This window comes from Triturus cristatus, chromosome 3_2, assembly GCF_964204655.1.
Source record: "Triturus cristatus chromosome 3_2, aTriCri1.1, whole genome shotgun sequence".
In the NCBI taxonomy this organism is placed as follows: domain Eukaryota; kingdom Metazoa; phylum Chordata; class Amphibia; order Caudata; family Salamandridae; genus Triturus; species Triturus cristatus.
Window position 1 is genome coordinate 665,046,241 of NC_140584.1, and position 22,333 is coordinate 665,068,573.

A 22,333-nucleotide genomic window follows, 5' to 3' on the forward strand; every position below is an offset into this window, starting at 1 on the left:
TCTGCTTACATTCCTGTTGCCCAAACTGCAGTGAGCAGTTTCTTTTTGTGTTGATGATGCGCAGTGGGGCGCCGCTCTGGCGCCCCAATGGAACAGCCGCCGCTGGAAAAAGGAACCCGGAAGTGTTACGATGCAAAAAGCAATGTTCGGAGCTCCTTAAATATGTTTACCAGAAGATGAAATTAGTTCCAGGTATCATGGCTTAGTGGAGTAATGCGTCAACTGTAGATACTGGGTTCGACCTTATGGTCACAGGTTCAAACCCCAGTGCATTCACTCAGCCTTTCATCCTTCTGAGGTCCATAAAATGAGTACCCTTGGGAAACAATTAACACCTCAGCACCAAGACACCCTTGGGTGAACGCAGGCGTGCAACGCCCATTGCACTCAAAGGGCTTCAGCCCCCCCCGTCGTGTGTGGCAGCCTGGGATGAGACAGCTTCCCGGGCACGCACACAGCTGCACCCGAGTACTTCACAGGTCTATAAAAGACCATTTGCTTGTTAATGAGCTAGTGTTGTTTTTCACCCCTTCTTAGAGCCCCTGCAGCTCCACTCTGCCTATTGCTTGAAGAATCAGCCCCGCCCAGGAAAATCCTGGTCTTAAGATGGCAAAAAGAGGAGAAATGCTTTATTTCTCCTCTTTTTTACTTTTTCCATGTGTGCTGCCTTGTGCAGCACACATGGAAAATGCAAAATACCATCGTTTGTTTATGTACAGGAAGGTGTCCCTTCCTGAACATAAACAAACCTTTTAAAAAAATGCCATTTTGTAACTTACATGTGTGCTGCATGAATCAGCACAAACGTAGGTTACAAACTGCCATTTTAGGTTTGTTTATGTGCAGGAAGGGACACCTTCCTGTACATAAACAAACCTCCCAGCTGGAAGACACCCTTGCACTCTGGTGAAAGGGTGCCTGCGTTGAAGGCTAACGCCTCTCTCCACCACTTCCTTGCTAATATGCCCCTTTATCTAAGAAAACAATACCATTACCCGACACCCTGAATGGCTGAAGGTTTACCAAATATCCTCTTAATAAGGTTTACCGACCTGGCTATTTCCACCACTTGCGGGATCCCAAATGTATCAATTATCTGTCTGTATGAAAAAGTGGAGGAGGAGCTGGCGGGAACACTGCTGCTGCGCTTTTGTTACAAGGCGCCGATTTTACAGCACTGCTGCAAAACCGGACCCCAGTAACAAAAAAGGCCCCCATCAATCCAAAAACATCCGCCACCCTACCGGCCCACTGGGGAAATGCCCGGTGCCCGCTACGGTCAGTCCGGCCCTGGTGGCTCAATAAGTGTAGAGCAAATAAAATCATTGACCTGGAGCTCCCTGCCAGATTCCTTGGTCACCTTCACTGAGCTCACAAACTAAAATTGCCCATTATCACTGCAGTGGCTTTTTGATACAAATGGCTAATGAGTCTCTTACCATGGAAATAGAAAGGAAAATAATTTAGGGTGGAAAAAATACATTTCCTGCTAATTATATTTTAAAGAAAACCTTGACATCCATCAGGTTATGGCCAAGGGGATCTTAATATATCTTGTCAATGACCTAAATCAGATAGTGGGCATTAGCTAAGGGTTGAAAACCTAGGATGAGGTTGTTTTGAACCTTGTGTATGGCAGAGGCATCTTTATTAGCCACCCACAATGTGGATGCTTGGGTCACAAGTTTATAATTTGAAATGAGATAGGTGAAACGACTGCACAAACTCTGCAAATCAAGGCTTTTATGGAGCTTGAAAAAGCTAACTATGATGTCCTTTAAAAAAAGCCTGAAATTTCCTCTCATAACAAGACATGATTAAATGGATTTACGAAAGGGTCTTTCAACCTCTAACTAGACGTATTATAAAAGTTGGTTGAAAACACACCCTTCCCACAGCCTTTTTCACTATTGAAGCCTGGTTAAAACCCTTGCTACTTTGCCCTTCGTAAAAGCACTATGCAAGACGGTACAAATTAATGGCAGTATAAGAGTTGTTAATGATAGAGGAGTCCTTCCTATGATCTGCATGGTGTATCTTCTGATAACACCTCAGAAAGAGCTCTAATCTTTTCCTCATCATTTGTAATTCTACCAGTCTCAGAAGCTTGCAAATGCCATATCATATTCTGGCTTTCTTTACTCTGCCTAACCATTCTAACATCTTCCCTCTATGTTTGAATTCTCTGTATCATTATTGCCCTTAGATATTGGACTTGATCATTTCCATGTGGAACTAAAATGTCTTTGCTTACTTTTGACAATAAGCCATCAACGTTTATTCTCATTAAAGCTAGTCCTTAAAAAAGCTGTTCATCCTGGGAACTTTGCTTCTGCAAACTAGATTTCCCTGTGCTTTTGCATAATAGTGTTCAAAATAATCTGGGCATGTATTGTTGCTTAAATGCATTCCAGATAGCGGTCAGATTGGTTATCATTAAGTTTCAATCAATCAGGATTTATAAAGCACAGCTAATCACCCAATAGGGTCCCGGAGGCTTATTTTAACAGCAAGGTCTTGAGGACCATTCTGAATTCCAGAAGTGAGGTGATGGTCTGGAGTTGCATGGGGAGGCTGTTCCAGGTCTTTGCTGTGATGTGGGAGAAGGAGCATCCTCCACTTCTGCTTCTGTAAATGTTGGGAGTATGGGCAAGTGGGAGGGAGGCTGAGCATAGTCTTCTCGAAGGTTGAGGGTAGTTCAGACTGTGGTTAATGTAGGCTGGTCCTTGGTTGTGACGAAACTTGTGTGTGTGGGTCAGCTGCTTGAATTGGCATCTCTTCTGTACGGGGAGTGAGTGAGTTGCCTGAGGTGGTGTGTGATGTGGGTTCAGCGGGGAAGGCCGAGGATGAGTCTGGCTGCCGCGTTCTGTATGGTCTGAAGTCTCTGCAGTAGGTGTGCGGCAATTCCCTCTTAGAATGCATTGCCATAATCCAGTCGGCTGGTAATGAGGGCGTGTGTCATGGTGCGCCTCATCTGTAACCACTTGAAGATCTTGCGTTAACATGTGCAGAGTGAGGAAGCAGACAGAGGAGACAGCGTTGATCTGTGATTTCATGGTGAGCTTGTTATCAATGATGATTCCACGGTTTCTGGCATGGACGGAGGGAGTGGGTTTGGGTACTAGGTCTGATGGTCTGGCGGTCATCAGGAGCCATTTCATGTGTTATTGCTTTTGCCAAAGATCAGTACTTCCATCCTTTCTATGTTCAGCTGCAGCCTGTTTCTCTTCATTTATTCAGAAACGCTTGTCATGCATCTGTAGAAGTTGGTTCTGTTGGTGGTGGCGTCGTCGGTGAGTGAGAGTATGAATTGAGTGTCAGAGGAAATTATTTGGAGGATATTGACCAGTGGGGTCATATATGCTTTAAAGAGATTGGGGCTGAAGGATGAGCCATGGGGGACACTGCAGGTGATCTCCTTGGGTTCTGAGGGGAAAGGTGGGAGGTGATCCCTCTAAGCACATCCCCTTGGATATCATTATGGTGGAGTCTTTTGATCAGCGTGTGGTGGGATTTGTTGTTGAAGGCTGCCAAGAGGTTGAGGAGGATCAGAGTGGCTGTTTCTCCTTGGTCGAGGAGGGTTCGAATGTTGTGGGTGGCTGTGACCAGGGCGGTTTCGTTGCTCTGATTACTGTGGAAGCCTGATTGGGAGGCGTCGAGGAGCTGGGTTTACTCCATGTGTGTCATGAGTTGCTTGTTGATGATCTTTTACAGTAACTTCACCTGGAATGGGAGCAGTGACATTGGCCAGTAGTTTGTCAGTTCACTGGGGTCAGCTTGGTTTTTTTTGAGCAGTTGACTGACTTTGGTGTGTTTACAGGCATTGGGAAATATTGCAGTGGTGAGAGAGGTGTTGAGCAGGGTGGTGAGTTTCTCATTGATTTTTTGGTTTCCGAGGTCGAAGATGTGGTGCAGACATGGGTCTGTGGGAGCTCCAGAGTGTATGGATTTCATGTTGGAGGTGATGTCCAATGTGGAGGGGAGGTGTTCGTGTCAGTTGCAGTGGTGGTGTATCTATCAAGGAAGTATATAGATGTGGGTTGGGGTTTGAAGTTTCTCTATATGGTTGAGATATTGTCATGGAAGAAGTTGACGAGGTTGTCATACAGCTCCTGTGAGAGTGTGATGTTGTTTTTGCTGGCAGCTGGGTTAGAGAATTATTTAACAATGTTGAAAAGTTCCTTGGTGTTTTTGGTGCTGGTTCCAATATGTGCGGCTAGGGGTCTCACTTAATGCCCTCAGCAGGTGGTGGCAGAGGTTGAGGGAGGCCTTGTAGGCTTCCCTGTCGGAGGTGTCCTTGCTCGTGCGCCATCTCCTTCTCCAGCTGTTTGCTGTCTTGTTTCGCTGATCTGAGTTTTTGGGTGCTGGCCACTTTGAAGGATTTTCTCTGGATATTGCTCTGGATCAGGACGATGCTGTCGGCGTAATTGGTGATCCAGGCTTTGAACTTCTTTATTCCCTGTTTGAGGTTGGCAGTGGTGGTAGGGTTGGAGGTGTTGAAGGCGTCCGTTTAGCTGGTCTCTGAGATTTTGTACCATCTCCGGTGGGGGGCACTAGTCGTCTTGGAGGTGGTGGTGCAGGGGCTGAAGTGGATGATGGAGTGATTGATCCATGTTAGCTCTGTAACGTGGTTGTATTTGACGCAGTTGCTGGAGGTGAAAATGGGGTCCAGCATGTGTCCTGTGGTGTTTATAGGGTCGTGGATTATCTGGGTCAATCTGAGGCTGCTCATACTGTTGAGGAGGTGTGCAGTGTTGTTGTCATTGGGGTTGTTGCTGAAAGAACTAGGGCACCGAGGAAGATGTAGACCTTGGAGCCTAAGGCTAGAGGCGAAATGAAGTCTGCAATGACATTGCAGAAGCTGGAGCGCGAGGTTGGGGGTCAGTATGTGAGGATACCTCTGATTCTTGTCTTGTTGTCTGTATGGAGCTTGCAGTTGAGATGTTCCATGGGGGTGGTGGTGTTGTCGGTGGTGGTGGTGCACTGTATGGTCTCATTGTGGATGCTGGCTGTTCCTCCTCTCAGCTTATTGGTGCGGTCCTGGTGAGTGAACGCTGTGGCAATGTCTGGGGTGGATGTGGGGTTGAGCTAGGTCTTAGTGTGGAAGACAATGGCAGATGCGAGGGTGGCGATGAGGTTCCATAATTCGATGGAATGCTTGCATAGTGAGCATGTGTTGAGAAGGGAGCTTGAGAGTTGGTGTTTTTGTTCAGGTGGTGTCTGTGGTGTGTTCTGGGTGTGGCTGGTTGGTGGGCTGTTGTGTGAGCTGTGGCAGGTGATGTGTCAGTGGGTGCAGGTGAAAGGTCCTACCGTGGAGAGTGGGTCAGTGCAGTGGCAGTGTATACTGCGGCATCCAGGGTTGAGGGTGTAGAGCTCAGTGATGGTGTAACTGTGCTTGCCTTTGGTGCACCTTTGGTGCGCCAGCTGTGTGCCAGCAGTACGGATGGCCAGCATCGAGTAGGTCCTGGGATGGGCAAGGCTTCTGTTGGTGGGAAGAACAGTGAGTGAGAAAACATGGGTGAGAAAACCTGGGCAGCAGCGTTGTCACTGGATCATTCTGGAACAAGCAGGAAATGGAGGCCACAGGCAAGTGGCAGGCTACTTGTCCAGGTGCCGACTGATGCAGTCAAACTGCAGCCTTCATTAAATAGTCATAGGATTGGCAGTGTTTCTATTGGCAGGAAGAACAGTGAGTGGGAAAACCTGGGCAGGAAGACCCAGGCAGCGGCAGTGTCACTGGATCAGTCTGGAATAAGCAGGTACTGGAGGCCAAAGGCAAGTGACAGGCTCGCTGTCCAGGTGCCTACATTTAAATAATGTAGTTGCTAACTCCATTGATGCTTTTATCCATACTTCTCTTGCACCATTGAGTATCAAATTCCCATCTAGGTGTACGGTACTCAAGGGAGAGAGCCTCAATATAAAGCCAAACAGTGGTAGATCAGAAGACTTATTCAGGATATAGAGACCCTACTTTGTAACAAGGTGGGATGTGTTGGTAAATAGTTAATCCTGTCTGCAGATTTGTAGTTGACAGAAGTGCAGGAGTGTATTTGAGGGTAGATGGGAAATCAGATAAGTAACAGGAGGCTAGGGATGACTGGCTCAATTAGTTAGGAGTGACCTATTATAGGAGTGGCAATAAAGGCTTCCAATGCATTTGTGCCTTGTTCCACAAACTAGTGTTGGATAAGTGTGAGGTGAGGGCCTCACCTCAGGGACAAGTCGGTGGAATAGGTACATAGATATATACCTGCAAAAGGAGGAAAGGGAACAATCCTGTCAATACACATTACAATAGCACTGTATATCTATACAATATAAATACTAAGAATTACAAAGTATAACTACAGATTTTTTTCCCGTGCATAGAAAAAAATTAATTATGTAATAATGAGTATGAGTAATGTTAAAGTGATCTTGGTGTTACACTGAAGTGCATTCCTATCCAATAGTCCATACCTTTGGTATGAAATTTGGCATCTTGAAGTAGGTGGGTTGCATTCTGACTGATAATGGTTGTCTTGATGCCTTGGACTATGAAGTAGGGGAAGGGACACACGGTGGAGGAGAATCCTGGGGCTAAACCCCTAGACAAATACAAACCTGAAGTATTGAAGGGCAAGTGTAGGAAACATGGGGAAGATCAAAATGACAGGATAGATATAACCAATTATAGTATGGGTCCTTACAGCATCCTTGCCCAGTCAGCCAGAGAAAAGCTGTGCCCACAGCATCAACACTATCTCATTTAGCTCCAAATGCTGCATCAGCTCACACTACATACATTTAGCCATCCATTGCAATATCATTCATACTCCAAACAAATGTGGACAGAGGGACATCCTTAGGGACCAGGTCAACAACACAACTAGTCATCCAGGAAACCCAATAGCTCACCTAAAAGGTGTGCCATCCAGAGGTCAGAGTAAGTCACTCTGAAGAGCTTCAAACCACCCCACACAAACCAAAACACTCATCACTGACATCAAAGATGCCAACAAAACCAACACTATAAACATCCAACAACAGACGCAGAGATTTATTCAAAACCAACAAGCACTGTTGTCCCCACATTAGACAACTACAGTGAACACTGTACATGCAGGCACAACAGGATCAACAATGTCTTCAGGAAGTAGTGTAACAAAACCAGAAGGAGCTTCAGTGACACCATGTCATTAACCAGCATCCTGCTCATTCAATGATGTAATGAACTTAATTTGATGCTTTTACTTCCAAAGGGATGTGTTGTAAATTTAAGACTGGCGTATTACTCTGCCTTCTATGCTAGGCAGCCCAACCTAGGATATTCATCAACATTCACAATCAAAAGAGGTTGACAGAACAAGAAAGTGTACTCCAAATCTCTTTTATTTCATTATTTTCAAACACTAATAAATGCTTGGTCAACATGTGTTTCTCGATGCGAGATCACTTCTTCATGGTCTAAGTGTCAGTGTTCCGCATTTTGACACTAAGAGATAAAATTCAAAACACAAAAAAATCCTATTTTTGTATTTACAGAGACATACATATGTTTAATTCCGTGTGATCCCAAAGTCATACCAACATTAATTATGATAATCTATTTTTATGTATCTTTCAAAAATAAATAATCCTAACATAACAGAGAATACTCGTTACAGCCTTACTTTATTCTCTATGTTACCTTATTGTTGGACCTGACATCCTTGGCGTGGTTTTTCCCCAATGTATTGCCTTCCATCCTCCTGGTTCTTCTGACTTTGTTTTTGCTGGTTAAAGGGCGCTGTGTTATTAATTACTGCTAACGAGGGCTTGTGCGCTCTCTTTTAAACATGGCAACTTTGGCAAACACCCAACTGACATTTTATTTACATGTAAGTCCTGTACCCAGAGCCTTTAAATTAAATGCTACTAGTGGACCTGCGGCACTGATAGTGCCACCCACTTAAGTAGCCCTTAAAACGTGTCTCAGGTCTGCCATTGCAGCTTGTGTATGCAGTTTTAAACTGCCATTTTTACCTGGCAAAATAAACTTTTTGTCGGGCCTAAACCTTCCCTTTTAATGCATATAAGTCACTCCTAGGGTAAGCCCTAAATAGCCATAGGGCAGGGTGCAGTGTATTTAAACTTTTACCATGTCCTGGTAAAGTGAAACACATTTTTCACTACTGCAACGCCTACCTCTTCAATAGAATAATATTGGGTTACATTTAACAAGTGATAACTTTCATTTGGGAACAGATAAGAACATGTAGTTTTGGTGTCTCAGGAATTGCATAATTTGAAACCCTCTTTAATGGAAAAGTCGGATTTTAAGTCACAATTCTGAAAATGCCACTTTGAGAAAGTTGGCATTTTCTTGTCATGGCATCACCATTTGGCCTGTGACCTGGATCCTGGGTCACATGACTAGGTGTAGCTGGTTGTTGATTTTGGGGTATTGTTCCAAAACAGTGAGACAAAGGGGAACAGGTGTAGCAGGATGGGCCATCTATGACTTGATGAGAGGGAGGAGCTGTTACCTACTGTACATCACAACGGCTCAGCCTGAGCACACTTACAAAGGATTTGACAGTAGTCTTATGTGGTACCAGACAAGCTGGAGCCAGTGCAGGGAGGCAGGAAATTCCAAGCACATTTGGTGGAGGGTGGGGGCCCTCCAGAACCTTCTCCTTCTTAAAAGTGGGCACCAGGTATAAATAATGAACCCTCTGAGCCAACTCTTCAGTACACCTCTGGGCCTGTGGTAGACTCAGAAGGACTGCTACTCTGCTGCCCTGCTGCCGTGCTGCCTAGTTGAAAGGACAGGACCTGCATCTTGATCCCAGGGCCCCCAAAGTGACTCAAAGGGCTAGTTGGGTGGCCACTTGATCAGCCTCACGGACAGAAAAGGATCCAACCACCTTGAACCCAGCAGCTGGACTCTGTCCACTGTGACCTACCTCCATCCCCTAAGTGGTGCCACCCCAGTCCTGGCCTCCATGTGCTCCATGTGCTCAGCTAGCACAGCTGTCGTTCTATGAGCAGAGCTGATGCAGATCGGCACATCTCTTCACAGCCACTATGGAACCGCTGCAGCACGACACATCATTGATGCCGAACCTCGCATTGCAGTCTAAAGTATCATCAGAACCGCTGCTGCATGAAGCATCATCAACACAGAACATCGCATCGCAGTCCCTTATCCACAGCAACCTCGATGGCCATGCAGGAATCCATATCTCAGACCACTTCTTCTCGGTACGGCCGCTGCGCGACGCATCCTCAGTGCGGGATCTCGCAATGCTCATAAATAAGGATTTAAGGTACTTTGTTCAGTAGGCCTAACAGGGTCCCTTGTATCCGGTTCACGCTCCATCGTGTTCAACCTCAACTTGTGACTGTGCCCTGGTTTGACATGACCAGATAACCACATTTGATGCTCTGTGCTTCCAAGCACTATTTCGAATTAAATATTTAAAATTGCATCTCCCCGGTTCTACTGATTAAATTATTTTCAGTTGTATCTCAAATTATAATATTTTACTCCATTTTTCTAAATTGCTTTGGGACTTTTCTTGTGTTGTGTTTTCACTTTTTGACTGTTTGAAGTCCTTTATAAATCCCTTAAACATTTCATCTAAGTTAAGACTGATTTCTTTTGTGCCAAGTTACCAGAGTGTAAAGCACAGGTTAATTTGGGGTTTGCATTTAACTTCACTCTGACAGAAATTGTGATTTCACCCCCCTCAAGCAGCAACTCAATATCCCAAACGTTTAAAGTTGTACATCAGTCAAATCATGCTTCGACCCCATAGAGTTGCAAATTGATGTTTGCTCTTGCTCTCATCTCACATCTCCCAATCCACTTTTTCCAAAACATTTTCCACCTCTGATTTTGCACATGCATTGATTAAGTCAACTCTCTATCCATCATAACTTTCAAAATCACCATATTAATTCAAATTATTGTCTTGTAGAGGGGTGTGGAACCCTACTCAAGCAGCAACCATAATCCTTGTCAGGGTGAAGTTGCAAGTAAACCACACATTAACATGTGCTGAACCCTCTTGTAGATTGACACAGTGCAGCCAGGCTTAACTTGAAGGCAATGTGTAAAGTATTTGTGCAACACTTCATACAGTAATTAAATGAAAACACACCATAACAAGATAGAGTAGATTTTAATAAACAAAATAAGACCAATATGACACAAAACCAATCAGTAGAACTGGATACATGCAAGTTTAAAGATTTCAGTGAAAATAGTGCCAAAAAATACAAAGCACCAACTGTAGATAACTGGTTACACTGGACCAGGACAAAGTCACAAGTGCAGGCCGACGACGATGGTGCTTGAACTGGCTACAGGGACCCAGTTAGACATGCTCAACAAGAGTACCAAAATACTGCTTACAGTGTTGCAAGGTCTCGCATTGAGGACCGTTGCGCAGCCGAGATGATGTGTCAGTTCCGAGGTCCTGCGAAGCTGAGATGGGTGGCCCTGAATCGCCATTGAGGATCCTGTCAAGGAGGGCTTGCAATCCAAAGTCTAGCATCGAGGATGTGTCATGCAGCAAAGGCGATATATCGGTTCCGAGAAGGTGAGAGGCATCAGTGAGACAAACTATCTCATTGTTGCGGCTGCCGACAACAAGAGTTGTTCTATACAGGGGTCTGCATTGGGGATGCGTTGTGCAGCAGCTGTTCTGATGCAGGATGCGAGATCAATGCAGAGTTCTTGCGCTCAGAGAATCTTTTCAACAGAGGCAAGGCCATGAGTTGGATCTGCCTGGGGTTGCGATTCACAGCAGAGCAGATGCTTCGGCTCTGCTGGATCCACAGCTGGTCTGGGAGAGCACCTTCAGGCCCACTTCCAAGGGGCCCGGACTGGGGTGGCACCACTTGACAAGGTTAAAATCACAGTTGCAGAGTCCAGGTCCTGGTTACAAGAGACTACCCATGATAGTAACTCTGATGGTCCTAGGTTCAGGTTGCAGGTCTAGTCCTCCTACCCCAGGCAAGAGTGCAGCAGTCCAGCACTGCAGGCAGCAGTCCTTTAGGGCAGCATTGTGGCAGTCCATTCAGCAGCACAGCATTCCTTCTTCTTCATGCCAGCAACCTCGTGCCATCTCCCCTGCAGCCTCGCTCGCTTTCCTTCTGCTGTTGCAGCCATAATAACCCCATATCACTGCTCTTCTTCTGTTGTCCATCACTGTCTCTGCCTTCGGTTGTCCATCACTGTTTCTGCCTTCTGTTGTCCATTATCTATTGTAGCCTTCAGTTCAACTCAACTTCACCACTGTTTTCTGGCCCCAACTGCCCGCTTGTTTCTTCCCACCAGTCCTGCTATTTTTCCCTCCTGCCTGTTGCCAGCCCCGCCCAGCACCTCTCCCCCATCTTAGGACCAAATCATTGGAGGCTACAGCACGGCCGTGCTGCCAGCGCACTGAAGGCGTGCTAAAGGCAAGCTCACATGCACCCATCTGCCCCTGGACCGTGCCCAGCACTAGAAACCTTAGATCTCCAGTCACTAAAATATACACCACGGCAGACCTCAGAGCCCTGGATCCTGGGTGCATTAACAACTGCTGCTGCGCATCCTCATGCACCACCAGAGGACTGTTCTCCTGCCAGCAGTACTGCTTCTCCTGCAACACAGAAGCAACCAAAAACGCCAGACACTGTGAACACGACTGCATCCACCATGCCAACCGAGACTGCCAGGGCACAACTCTAGTGCATTCTACTCCATGCACGATCGCTCGGAAAACACACCATGGAAATCTCGGACATGATCTCATCCCTCACTCCGGACATCATCTTCCTCACAGAGACCTGCCTGAATCCTCCTCGCCCCACCTGAAGGCTACAAGAAAACACACTGGAACTGAAATATAAATCAGAACCGACTCAAAAAACATGGAGGTAGAATCATCCACAAGGATACCACGTTGCACAACCCCAGACGACTCAACCCGATAATGGAGCATCTCAATTTCCAACTTTACACAGATGAAAAAAGCGCCATCAGAGGCTCCCTCACTTACAGGCCACCGGGACCACGCCCCAGATTTTGCAATGCCATCCCTGACCTCATAGCCCTGATCTCTATTGACTCCGAGCACCCATCGTTCTAGTGGCTATTAACTTCCACCTTAATGACCAAGCTAACCCCAACACAACTGACCTCCTGGAAAGAATGAGCAACATCAGCCTCAAACAACTCATCACCGACCCCCACCCACATCGCCGGACACACACTCAGTCCATTTTTACATCCAGCGACAGAGTCAAGTCTAACCACATCTAGCAGCTAATCTGGACTGTCCACTACAGTGTTCATGTCACCATCGCAGGATCCACCAACATTGGCACGACCTCCCCCCCCCCCAGCTCCATGCACAGTAACTGGAAAAACATATCAGAAAACCAGTGGAACAACGCTCTCAAATCCCATCTCGCAGACACAACATCCAACCCAGAACAGGCTGTGAAGAACTTCTTCCTGTGGCTCACGGAATGCATTGACGCAATCGCCCCCACCAAGCCAGCCAAACCCAAAGTATCTGCCAGAAGAGGCAGCTGGTTCACTGCAGAGCTGAAATCCACCAAACGCAACTTCCAACAATTATAAAAGAAGTGGGGTGCTGGAGAATAGACAGAAGGCTAAACCACCTTCAAGAGAGCATTCAACTACTACCTCCACCTTCTGAAAGAAACAAAGAAGAGCCCTTTAGCAGACCACATAGAACCCAGCACAAACCACAACAAGGTGCTCTTTGCCATCGTGTAGGAGTTCTCCAACATCACAGTCACCAGGAATGACATCCCCTCTCCCAAGAACTATGTGACACCCTGGGGGACTTCTTCCATGATAAGATCTCAGCCATCTACGAGAACTTCAAACCCCAACCCCCTGCTGCCAACAGCATCACCCTACTCACACCCATGAACAAAAACCCTGAACACCTGATCACTTGTTGGGACCCTCTCACTACCCAAGCCACAGTCTCCATCATGAACTCCGTACACTCAGGAGCATCCACGGTCTTGTCCCCACCACATTTTTTTTAAACAAAGGGACGGTGCACTCAAGGAAAAGTCTTTTCAAATATCCCAAAGGTTGTTCCTTTATTCTTATTCAAAGAATAAGAATAAAGGAACAACCTTTGGGATATTTGAAAAGACTTTTCCTTGAGTGCACCGTCCCTTTGTTTAAAAAAAGTTTGTATATCTGGTTTTCCAGTAGAGCACAAGTGCGGCTTGCTCTGGACGTGTTTTTGCACCAACTAAGAAACTGTATATTGAATTTGGTTCTGGTGTGCTTAACATTGGTCAGCCGTACGGTCCTTTTGTTCACATTGTCCCCACCACATCTTCAACCTCAGGAGTAAGATAATTCGCTATGAGGTCAAGAAAGTCCTGAATGCCTCCATCGCCACAGCCTCCTGCCATGAGGACTGGAAATATGCTGAAGTGAGGCCCCTCATGAAGAAAGCAGCAGAACCAAAGAACTACTGACCCATCTCCCCGCTCCCCTTTCCAGCAAAGGTCCTCAAAAAGCCAATCAACCAACAACTCACCAAACACCTTGAACACTACAACCTCCAGGACCCCTCTCAATCTGGATTCTGAGCCAACCACAGCACTGAGACAGCCTTGATCGCAGCTACCGATGACATCAGGGCCCTCCTTGGCTGTGGCGAAACAGCAGCCATCACCCACCTGGACCTGTCAGCCAACTTCAACACCGGCTCCCACCACAAGCTTCACCAAATTGAAATCAAGGGAGATGCCTTCAACTTACCAGAAGAATCCAGAGAATCCATCTCCCACTGTTCACCACAGAACTCAAGAAAATCATCTGTGGTGTCCCACAAGGATTTTCCCTCAGCCCCACCCTCTTCAACACGTATATGACCCTTCTGGCCAACACCATCAGATAGCCCAGAGTCAACATCATATCCTACGCCAATAACACCCAGCTCATCCTCTCGCTGTCAGAAGACCCCTCCACCACAACGGTCAAATTGCATAGATGTATGATGAACTTCGCCAGCTGGATGAATGACAGCTGCCTCCAGCTCAACATGGACAAGACGGAAGTCCTCATCTTTGGGAACAACACCTCGCCATGGAATGATGCATGGTGGCCTGTGGAAGTAGGCCCTCCCCCTGCTTTGACAGACAACTCCCGCAACCTTGGCATCATCTTGGACAGCAAGTTATCTATGCAGAAAGAGGTAAATGCAGTCCTATCCACCTGCTTACACACCCTACGCATGCTCTGCTAACATTTTCAGTTGGCTCCCATTCAACACCAGAAGGACCATCACTCAGGCCCTCATCACCAACAAGCTAGACTATGGGAACACTCTCTATGTAGGAATCACTGCAAACCTCCTGAAGAAACTACAGACAATTCAAAACTCAGCAGCAAGACTCATCCTTGACCTCCCCATGAGGACTCACATCACTCTACACCTCAAGCAGTTACATTGGCTCCCGATCCAGAAGAGATGCCAGTTGAAGAGGCTGACCCACTCATACAAAGCCCTGCACAATGAAGGACCATCATTCATAAACAAACAAATGAGTATCACATGCCCAAGTAAGGTATTGTACGCATGTTTGTTGAGAAGGCTTTCTTTTTCTTGCTCATGCTGAAACAGTAAAACGAGAGAGAGGCCATGGTCATAGTGGACCTCCCCCAATATTATGTATGTATTATTATCATAGTATACCAGCAGTTGATGACAATGCAGCATGGCTGGAAGTATGAGGATGACCCCATTGCATTTGCCGAACAATTGTTGATCAATTATCCACCCCTTCATTGAGCTTAATTGACTCAGATTCATCATTGTTCTGCCCCTTCATTACAAAAGACTGTTGGTTAGCTTGACTACCTGGCTTTTCAAACATTGCCAACCAACAAAATGCCCAACATGATATTGTGATAGAAGATACTGTAACCGAACTGTAGTGATGTATTGTGGTTGTATTTTGATTTTAAAAAAAACAATAGGGGGAGTTGTTCTGGTTGCTAAAATGTGTAATGTTTTTTCTAGCCACACAGACCACCAGTGCCAGGGCCGGCAGTGAGGGCGCCAGTGTATTGGATGCATCAGCAGCAGTTGAAGGGGAGGATTCCAGCAGCGGCAGGGACGGGCGGTGGTAAGTCACATTGCTTGCTGATTGACAATTAGTAATATACTCACAGCAAGGTCACTGACTCATGAACACCCCGCGTTGGCGGATACAGTGAGAGTTGAGTAGTAAATTGCATCTACTATCTGCAACTCAGCAGACAAAGGTTCATAATGAACCTTAACTACAATGGGTTGATGGAAAAGGGAAAAAATTATGGAAGGCGAAAGAATGGTTGAAATGTAATATGAGTGAAAGGATGTGTGGGTGAATACATGGGTGAAAGGATGAATATAGGTGGGTGATATGGTGCATGAGTGGGTGAAAGATGTATGAAAGGGTATACGGATGGGTTAAAGCAGGGTGGGTGAATGGGTGAAAGGATGCGTGGGTAGGCAAATGGATGTTGGTGAAAGGTTCGTTGAGAGCAATGTTTGGATGGATGGATATATATGGATGGAGGGTTATCAATGGTGAAAGACTGGATGAAAGAATGTAAAGCTTAAATGGTGTGTATCGAATCCAAGGGTGAAGAATACTAGAATAATGAAATGATAAATGGATACTTGCTTGGATCAAGAAACAAGGGAGGTCTTTTGGATGGGTGTGTGCTTACCTACTTCCCTTGCTTGTAATGTTTTAATCAAAACTTTGATTCAAAGGGTTGGGGCATTTCTGTCTACTCTATTGACTCACAGTATTTTTTAAGTGAAGCAGATATTTGTATCCCACCCATCATCAATTATCACCTCCCTCCCTACCCATGGCATTTTGCCAGTGGCACCTGTGATGACCTAACCGTTGTATGGTTTAATTGGTCACTCAGTGTTGGCTGTGCAATGTGTGTCTGCTTGAGTTGAAGTAGCATTTATAAAGTTTTCAATGCATGCCATTTCGAAAAGAAGGTGTGCTTCCCTTCCCTCCCAGTGCTATCTAAGTCACTTCCTACCAATACTTGACTCCTTTCTTTCTCAAGTTCTGTCCCCCCCGCCTTCCCACAAATTCGAAAAATCAATTGTTTGCATGTACCACATTTTTCTTGCCAAGTGATACATTTAATCATGGCTTCCATAACAGATTTACACCTGTTCAAATTCTTCCCTTTCTACATTGTCAACCAAAGTGGCTCAGGAGCCACCGCTTGGGCACAAAATGATGATCAGTAAAACATCTACTTACCTGGCCTAATCCCTCTAACTTAACCTGCAGTAGAGTAAGTTAAGTTTCCTTTCCTTACTGCCTAGCAAATGTATTTGTTGGAAAAATAAATTATAAAGTGTGGGGAAGGGTGAGGCCAGAGAGCAAAGTGGGACTAAATAATAAGGGTGGGCGTAGTGCTCCGCTCCGCCCGCGAAGTGTGCGTAGTGCTGCCTGCTTCGTGGTCCACGAAGTAGGAGTAGCAGGCAGCGCTACACACACGCCACGGCAGGGCAGAGTTGCACGCCCTCATTTTAAAATAACTTAAAGTATTTAAAAGTAAGAAAATGTCTTACCTGAGGTGCGGCATCCCGGGTGCTCCCTCTTCCTCATTCAGCGGCAACTTCTTCCTCACAAATGTGCAGACGCCCGGCAAGTGTTCATTTCTCGCGAGAAATGCGCATGCACGGGTGCCAGCGCATGTGCATTTGTGAGGAAGAAGTTGCCGCTGAAGGAGGAAGAGGGAGCCCCGGGACACCGCACCTCAGGTAAGACATTTTCTTACTTTTAAATACTTTAAGTTATTTTAAAATGAGGGCGGGCGTGAGGCTGGCGGCGTGTAGCGGGGCTACGCAGAGTGTGCGGGTGTGCGTAGATTTGGCCGCTCTACGCGATGCTCCACGTAGCCCCACTACGCCCACTACGCCCAGTGTTACTAAATAAGTGCCTTCACTTTTGTGGGTAGGATAGTCTGTGAAGAACGTGACAAATGCAATTTATATCCCGTTCCTTAATCCTTTCCCTGTATTGCAGTGCATCACTTTTTTCCTACCCTCTACTTACAGCATACAGGATGTCTGCATGATTGATTGTAACGTGTATCAATATTCGTCTGCCTTGAGGTCAGGGTAAGATTGAAGGGCATTTTAGCGAAGAGCAGGGCCACTGAAATAAGATAAATGTCTATTACAGCTGCTCCATCTGCAGACTGCAGAGAGTAGCAATGTACAACTAGGAGCCAGATGAGCTAGCATGTCTCCATTAATTTAGCACAGCAAGAGAGAGAATACTTGTCCTCCATGGTGCACAATGCCTTACTCATTAATGAAAGGTAATTGATTTTTATTTTCCACACAAAGGTGCCGATTCCGATCCGTTAAAAAAATTTACCGTCCGACTCGTATCCGTATTTTTTTACGTACGAATCGTACAAGTACCGTACAAACTGCGAAGTACGATTCGTACGTGAAAAATACATACGAATTGCGTCGGGAAAATGGTCCGAGAGGGAGCCGTAAATGTTTACATCCGAATAGCGTCGGGAAAAGTGTCCGACAGGGAGCCGGACATTTTTACGTGCAAATCATAAAACAGAAGTCCGAGCGCGCAAGTACGATCCGTACCGCCCGTCCGAATACACAACCGCATGTAAAATGCCCCATACGGAGCGAACGCTGTAGCCTACATGTACACGGGTAAACTTGTGCCCGGATACGAGTCGTACAGCCCCCCTCACCCCGCACATGTCAGCTCTGTACCCCCTTATGTAAGCACCGTACCCCCCCTCCGCACCGTACCCCAACACCATAGCACAGCCCCGCACCTGTACACGCTGCACCCCAGGCCCGTCTCCCAGCCCTGCACCTGTACGCCCCGTACCCCAGGACCGTACCCTAGCCCCCCACCTGTATGCGCCGCACCCCAGGCCTGTCTCCCAGCCCCGTACCTGTGCGTACCGTACCCCAACACCGTAGCCCAGCCCCGTACCTGTACGCACCGTACCCCAACACCGTAGCCCAGCCCCACACCTGTATGTACCGTACCCCAACACCCTAGCACATCCCCGCACCTGTACGCACCGTACCCCAACACCGTAGCACAGCCCCGCACCTGTACGCACCGTACCCCAACACCGTAGCACATCCCCGCACCTGTACACACCGTACCCCAACACCGTAGCACATCCCCGCACCTGTATGCACCATACCCCAACACCGTAGCACAGCCCCGCACCTGTATGCACCGTACCCCAACACCATAGCACATCCCCGCACCTGTACGCACCGTACCCCAACACCGTAGCACAGCCCCGCACCTGTACGCACCGTACTCCAACACCGTAGCCCAGCCCCATACCTGTACGCACCGTACCCCAACACCGTAGCCCAGCCCCGTACCTGTACGCACCGTACCCCAACACCTTAGCACAGCCCCCCACCTGTACGCGACACACCCCAGGCTCGTACCCCAGCCCCGTACCTGTAAGCACCGTACCCCAACACCGTAGCACATCCCCGCACCTGTATGCACCATACCCCAACACCGTAGCACAGCCCCGCACCTGTATGCACCGTACCCCAACACCATAGCACATCCCCGCACCTGTACGCACCGTACCCCAACACCGTAGCACAGCCCCGCACCTGTACGCACCGTACTCCAACACCGTAGCCCAGCCCCGTACCTGTACGCACCGTACCCCAACACCGTAGCCCAGCCCCGTACTTGTACGCACCGTACCCCAACACCTTAGCACAGCCCCCCACCTGTACGCGACACACCCCAGGCTCGTACCCCAGCCCCGTACCTGTAAGCACCGTACCCCAACACCGTACCCCAGCACCCTCACCCAGCATCGCGTATGTACGTACCTTACCTATGCGAAAAAGACTCGTACAGAACCAGGACACTGCAAAACAGCACAAGGAGGGTCAATTCGACTCGCACAACACCACAAAATACGTCAACATGACAAAATACATCTCTATGACTGACCTGGCACATCCAAACAGGCAAACAGAGGCCCTAAATCACAACCACCTCTTATAACACACCCACCACAAATTCAAACCCAGCCACACCCACAAATGGACCAATAAAAAGGGCCCACACACACAACCCATGAGCCTTTGCAACAGACTCACTGCTGCCAGACCCCACAGACAAACAACTGCACCTTACTTACACATTAACTACACCTTCACTTACACACCTTCACACAACCTCATTCACAAACAGCCCCTCTTCACATTCACACACACACCTACACCTTCACACCCACACACCCACAACCATCCACACCCACACCCCACACCATGCCCACAGACAAGAATCCAAAGTTCACAAGGGCGGAGCTGGACCTCCTCGTCAACTAAGTCATCAGAGTCGAGCCACAGCTGTTTGGAACATTGGTCAGACAGACCGGCATAGCCCAAAAAACAAGCCTGTGGCAGAGGATTGTCGATAAGGTGAATGCTGTTGCGCCCATCCGAAGGACCAGGCATGAATGCCAAGCCAGGTGGTACGATCTGCGCAGGGCAGTCAAGAGGAAGGTGAACGAGGAATATGCCCAGAGTAACATCACTGGAGGCGGGCTGCCCCGCAGACCCGTACATTACCATCCCTGGGAGGAGAAGGTGATGGCCATGCTTCCGCCGGTGGGAGTACACAGAGTCGAAGGAGTCGCAGAGCCTGGTGAGTACACAAACAACTCACGTAACATGGGGGGAATGCCATCCACACCACAAATACACCAAATGCACGCAACTTCCCCCAAGCCCTCACCACACACAACCACACTCCAAAACCACGCTCATGCCACTAACGTCTCCATGCCCCATTCACAAATAAAGGCAATGCCATGTCCCAGGCCACACCAACCACAAACCCAAGACTGGATGTCCGAGATGCTGGGAGGGTGGGGCTCACACAACACATTGTGCAACTCCGAAGCAGACACCAATGCCCTCAGCCCATATGGCCTAGGTACATACCCATGAACCATGCCCAATGCACAGGGACTGGCAAAGTACTGACAAGGTAGCTGACACTTGGCCCCGCTGTATACGGCACAAGGCCCTTCTGTGACCACTGTACACTCAACCCCCAACTACACAAGCTCAGATACCTAGCACAGGCACTCAAACTCACTGTCATGCCAGCATGCACCATGAGGGGACAGACACATCACCTGGGAGACCCAATGACAAATCACACTACACCCAACAGCAGGCCCAGTCACACACCCACCCTCACACAAGCACACACCCCCGGGGCAGGCAACGGATTTACCCGCTCTCACAATGGACATGTGACACAACAAGACCAATCCATCGCCAAATAAGCATCCGAGCCAAAATTCTACTGGTCAAACACTCAGGAGAACATACTAAACTGTCCCCCGCAACATACCCATCCCCAAGTGGACATTGAGAGGAATGCTAGGCACATCCAACTACCTTGAGGATCTGTGACAACTTGAATATGTATGAAATATGGATGTGGCATGAAACAGCATTAACATTGTCTCTCTCTCTTACACACAGGGCAACGTCATCGACCTCCCCTCAACAATGGGGGGGAACATTCACAGTCCCAGGCTCAGCGTGAAGATGATCCCACTGGCAGCGACGACTCTCACCACTCCATGGATGACCCCGACCAACCTGGCCCCTCTGGTGCCCAAGCCACTGCAGCACCTGCGTCAGGTACATCTGTGCCAACCACCACCCCCATTCCTGCCACATCCCAGGAGACACCCAGGAGCCCTGCTCACACTGAACAACACAGCCAGTCTGACCAGGAGGGACAAGGTTCTCCGGGCACCCAGGAGGAGGCCGACAACCCCGATAATGCCATCCCTCAGGGGTCCCGTAGACCCGATGTGCCCACAATGGCAGGCCAGGCTCATGTTGGCAGGGGTGGTGGGAGTGGAGGCAGGCAGAGGCGCGAACCTGACCAGCCAGCTGAGGGAACCGGAATGTCACACATACGCCACATCCTGGACACATACCGGCGTGACACTAGGGGCATCAGCCAGGTACTGTCGAGCCTCACAGAGATGAAGGGGACCCTCGACGAGATGAAGAACCTGCAGGCCGAGCAATATGCCAGTCAATAACAACACCAAGGACGGATGGAGGCAAGACTGGCTGAGCTCCTGGCGGTGCAAACCGACTTGAGCCGTTCACTCCGTCGGATTGCCGACAACATGGGCAACCCTCCCTGTGACACCAGGCGAAGACCAGCACCAGCCCCAGGGAGGGAGGCGGAGGAGAAGGATTCATCCGACGGAGCATCACAGACATCGTCAAGGCCTGCATCTGAGGGTCCCCGGAGGAAGGTGGGTCGTCCACGGAAAAGACCGTGAGAGTCAGCGGACCATACACATCTCCCAGGTCACCTGGCCTGGCACCTGGCCCTCTGGCGCAAAAGCACCACCTCACCCAATGACATTCTCTGCCACATGGACTTGCTGGTCACAGTCTGACCAATGATGACCAACACTGTGGTCTGGACTCTGATGACTCCAACTGACAAGGATGCCATCTCCCCCTGTGAACTTTGGATTCTATGCACCCGGTAGAGCACCTTACTTCATCCACCAAAAGACTTACCCCACCAAAAATAAATACTTTATTTTGTCATGAGATGTTGCTGTCATTTGGCATTATTCCCCAACATATGTGTGTGTAAATGTCAAACTATGCCTGAGTGTTGAACTAACTCCACACATCCACACCCTGGTACAGGACACACATGGGTCACAATGTATCATTCAATGCAGACATGGAGCACAATACTCACCTGTGATGGCCTCAAGCTGCTGAGGGGGTGCATGCAATACTGTGCCGACAGACCTATTTGGAAGAGTACCATCAAGGCGTAGAGGTCATGCCTCATTCGGAGGTTCCCGGGGAGGGAGTCCCAGGTATGTGTTCCCAGGTGGGAAAACTATGTCCTGCATGCTGGAGTACGGTGGATCTGAAGAATGGTGGCCAGGTCAAGGTCGGATGCACGGAGATGGCACTACGGGGTCTCGGATGACAGTGGTACAAGGTTGGTGTTGGGTCAGGGTTGTGGCCTGGCTCCTAAGTGTGGGTGGGGAGTCTAAAGGTCATCCTGCAGCACACAGTGATCCATTGCAGCTATCTCTGCTGGATGGTGATGTGGCTGGGGCGCGGGATGTTGCAGCTGAGGTGTGCAGATGGAGCCTGGATGTGGACAAGTGTCCTGGGAGTTTGGATGTGTGTACGGCCCGTAGCACAATGGCGTACGCCTACGGCAACACCACCAT